The following is a 4950-nucleotide window of genomic DNA, read 5'->3' as shown; positions in this document are numbered from 1 at the left end:
TAAATGAGTTAATATTTTCAAAAACACTTAGTTCTGGGCTTGACACACTGTAGGTCTGATATAAATGTCAAGGGTTTTTTTTTTTTTCCTCTATATCACTTAGTTGTATTAAACGTATCAAGAAAGTGTGAATACTGCTTCCCTCATTTTAATCTTTGTATTTGTGTTTTGAGGATTAGACAGTTGTAAGATATGATCAAAGGACTCAATCCAACATAAAGAAAAAATAATGTTCCTTTGCCAAGAGACCAAGAAGAAAAAAAAAAAAGAAATTGGAATAGAAATTATACTTTGGGGAATCTATCTTAGTGAAATAAAGCTATGTATGGAAACAGCTCTATGTACAGATGTGTTTATTGCTACATTTTCATAATAGCAAAAGATGGGGAGCCGCTTAAATATCTTACCATGAGGGATTAGTTAAGATAACTGAAATATCTTTTTGATAGAATATCATAAACTTGTATAATTGCTGAAGGAAGCAGGTAATAATATATTAAACACTCATGTTATTATGTTATATAGAAATACAGAATTTTAAATTACACACATAATGATTATAATTAAATAAAAATTCTTGTGTGGGGGGAAAAGGCTAGAATGACATATGCTTTTTCTAAATTTTGGAATAATACTCAATTTATAGAAAAGTTACAAAGATAGTACAGAGTTCCTGTATAGAAAAGTTACAAAGATAGTACAGAGTTCCTGTATAATCCCTTCGCCCATTGTCTCCACCGCTAACATCTTACATTCCGATAGTGCAGTTATCAAAACTAAGAAGTTAACATCTGTGCATTATTATTAACAAAATTCCAGTCCTTATTCAGATTGCACCTGCTTTTTATTAATGACCTTTATCTGTTCCAGGATCCAACCTATGACACTGCATTACATTCAGTCATCATGCTTCCTCTGTCTCCTCCTATCTGTGACACTTTCTCAGTCTTTTGGGTTTTCATCGCCTTGACAGTTTTAAAGAGTACTGGTCAGGTGTTTCGTAGATATTGAAAATAATTTTTTTTTGATTCTCAGAAATGACATACACTTTTATAATGATGGGAAAAGATCATATGTAACTTTATATCAAGCAGTCAGAGGCTGATGAGAATCCCGGTTACTGACCATTCGATATCAGCAGTTCTGTGGTCTCCAGCCTCCCCCCTGATGTATATGTCAGTCTTCACTTCGGGCTGAGAGTAGAGGTTGGAGGCAGTGCATTGGGCTGTGCATCCTCCTCATGAGCTGATGTTTCTTTGGAAGGTGCATGTGTAGAGAGGCATCTATTTATTAAAGGGAAGGCTGTCCCTGGATTTGTGGAGTGACCAGGGGAAGAATAGAGGAAGTGGAAAGAAAGTTTTTTACTATCTTGCATGCCTTTTTCTTTCTCCTCACAATAAAGGCTTATTTCTGGGTCAGGCCTAGAGTGCCAATCTAATCAAGTCAGAACCCTCTCCTGGCATCAGCAATCCAGATGACCTTGATTAAGACCTGGGTCAGAGCATCCTGGAGACAGTGCGGTTCCCTCTCTCCAGCACTTTCTTATACATATGTGTGTGTGTGTGTGTATCTTTATTATATATATGTGTGTGTGTGTGGGTGTATATATATATATATATATAATTTGCACTTTTTTTGTGTAGTATCTTCACAGTGAGCTCTTGAGGGCAAGGCAAGGGCAGTGTGTTCTTTCTTTTTTTGTAGGATCTTTATTGAAATATAATTTATATACCATAAAATTCACTCATTTAACATGTACATTTCAGTGGTATTCACCATATTCATAGAATTGTGCAACCATCACCACTAGCTAATTTCAGAACATTGTCCTCACCCCACAAAGAAACTCCATATCCATTAGCAGTCACTCTGTGTTACCACTTTCCCCTAGTCCCTGGCAACCATGAATCTGCTTTTTGTCTCTAGGGATTTTCCTGTTCTGGACATTTCAGATAAATGGAAACATATAATTTGTGCCTTTTTGGATCTGGCTCATCCATGTTGTGGCATATATCAGTACTTTTATTTCCTTTTCTTAAAAATTATTTTTTATGGCAGAAGAATATTCCACTATAGACGGGAGCATCCTTATCTCTGTACTGCTATCGGCTAGCACAGTGCCTGACACATAGGAAGCATGCATAATGGTTTCTTAGGAAATAATCAGTCAATGATATTCTTATTTAGATATTACTCTTTTCAGGCAACCTAGGCAATTTCTTCTTTAAATATAGCATCCAAATTTTCATCTCTATTCTCACTGCAAGTATCCCAAACTCAAATTTACCAAATCACTAACTTCCAGTCTCCTCTGATTCCAGTTTATTCTCTGCTCACTGACAAGATTTAGCTTCTTAAATAATGACTTCACACAGTTAGACTCTTGTACAAAAACATGTAGTGGCTTTCCATTGTCTATAATCCATCTGGCCATTCATTTATCAACTATGGTGTGAATGCCTATTACATTCTAGGAACTGAGTTAGGTACTAGGACATAGCTCTGAACATCATATACGTGGTTCTGCTCTCATGAAGCTTATAGTCATTAGACAAGTAACCACATGAACAAACAAGTTTATAAATTATAGAATTTATATGAAGAGAAAATTAAGATTATATTTTACTTAGGGGAGGAAGAAAGTCGTCTTGGTGAGGGAGCGCCTGGGATTAATAATGAAGGGTGGGTGGGCAGACAACTAGTCAGAGAAAGGATGGAGGGATACAGGATTTGCATGCGAAGACCTAATGGCAGGAAAGTGCATGGTGATTTCCAGGAAAGAAAAAATGGCCGTTGTGACTGGGCATTATGAATAGGGAATGGCTGGTGAATTAGGCAGATCATGTGTGGGTCTTCTTCGGGTTTTTAATTTTATCTCAAGCACAGTAGAAAGAGATTAAAATATTTTAAGCAGAGGAATGTTAAAATTCAATGTTTGTTAATAAAAAATCATTCTGAAGACCATGCAGAGAAGGGAGACCAGATAGGAGAGTTTTTAATAATCCAGGGGAGAGCTGTCAGTGGTCAGACCAGGGTGATGGCAGTGCAGATGGATGGGCTCAAGGTTTATATTGGAAGGAGGACCTACAGGATTTCGTCATTGGTTGGATATAAGCACTGCGGGAAGGGAAGGGGCTAAGAATGACCCAGTTTTTTGGCATGAGCCACTGCATGGATAAAAGGGCCATATAAACTGAAGGAGGAGCTGATTGAGGGCTCAGGGCTGGGAGGATTGAGAGTTCAGTTTTGGACACATTAAGTTCAAGATGCTCGTGAGACATAGCAATGAGCAGATAGGCAGTTGGATAGCTCTATCTGAAGCCCAGAAGAGAGGCTGTGGCTGGAGATATATGTATATACACATACACACATACATAATGTATGCATGTGTGTGCGTGCGTGCGCGCATATGAATCTTTGGCATATAAAGGACTGGGGAACATTTGAGATTGCCAAGGGAGAAAATAATGAGTAAGGAGTGAAGAAGGCCCAAGTCTCAGCCCTCATTAACTCTAATAACATCCAGTTAGAGGAGGAGAGCCAGCAAAGCAGGCTGGGAAGGAAAAGCCAGAAAGGCAGAAGGCATGCCAGGAAAGTTGGGTGTGGAGTCACGGAAGCCACGAGAAGACAGTTTTTCAAAAAGGAAAACATAACTGCTGAAAAGGCTAGTAAGATTTTGGTAGTAATGTGAGTTTTGATATGCCTGATAATAGATTTTATAGAGTGTGGGAGGTGGGTGCTAGATTGGAGTAAGCTGCAGAACAAACTCAGAACGAAGAATTGGAGAGAGGATATGCAGACAATTCTTTTGAGCAGATGGGGTATCAAGGGAAGTAAAGAAGTAGGGAAATCTGTAGGTCAAAAAAAGTTTTTTTAGTGTTAATTTTGGTTTCTTTGTTTTCATTTTAAGACGAGAGAGAATAGAACCTGTTTGGATGCTGATAGAAAGCAGGTTGAAGATACTTGAGGGAGGGGGTGGCAGTACAGAAATAATCGGTTCCCAATGGGGTGGGAGGGCCAGGGATCCAGAATACATGGGGCCGGCTGGGCTTTGTGAGGCTGGTGTGGTGGTAACAGGAGGAAGCCAGGAGAAAATGGGGGGCAATGCAGACTAGTGAGGGGACTTAGTGGTAAGAAGAGACAGGCATTTTCTTCTGGTGGACTTCTGGTTGGGTTCCTTATGAAGGGAGAGATGAGAGTCTCTGAAAGTGAAGAGCTGGGCAAACCTTTAAAAATTCTGAGAGGTGTGAAGAAGGAATGAAATAATCATTATGGGGGATGGGAGAGCACTCACTACAGTGACAGAAAGGAAAAAAAAAATATTCAAACTCCTTTGCTTGTCTTTCACTCCTACGAATGCTCCCTGTTGTATGCCAAAATGAGTAAGATACGTTTCCTGCCCCCGAGTTGCTCGCTGGGAGCACAGCCACAAATACTGCACATAATTTTAATGCGGTTAATGTGGAGACAGAAGAAGGCAGAGTGAACTGTGGAAGAAAGGACACACATCTCAAGGAAAGGCAGTCTGGGTGTTAGGGATGGTGACGGAAGGTTTCCTGGAGGAGAGAAAATCTGAGTGAGCTGAGAATAGAACACTAAGAGTTAGCCAGGCAAAACCCTGGACAGGTGAGAGAGCAGGGTGGGCCTGAGACACTCCACAGTGTTTGTCAACCCTCAGGCCAGCAGAGACTGGTCCGCTCTCTACCTTGACTTTTCAAAGTCAAAGTTGCCTCCCTGAAGTACAACTCCAAATAAGAGAGGAAGCAGCTAAAAGGTCCCAGACTCTGGAAGAGCACCAGCTTCCAATTCAGTGGAACGATTTGCTGTGTCCTGAGGTGGCAGCATTTCCCCCATGTGGGCTGTTACTACTAAAGCAGCATAGATGAGCAAGGAGAGATGCCACTCCCAAGTTCACCTTTTGATTTCTAAACCTGAATCTTCCTATTATGA

The sequence above is a fragment of the Pteropus vampyrus genome, unplaced genomic scaffold, assembly GCF_000151845.1.
Source record: "Pteropus vampyrus isolate Shadow unplaced genomic scaffold, Pvam_2.0 Scaffold3, whole genome shotgun sequence".
Taxonomy (NCBI): Eukaryota; Metazoa; Chordata; class Mammalia; order Chiroptera; family Pteropodidae; genus Pteropus; species Pteropus vampyrus.
The sequence above is the reverse complement of the archived record's forward strand: the minus strand, read 5'-3'. Positions refer to the sequence as shown.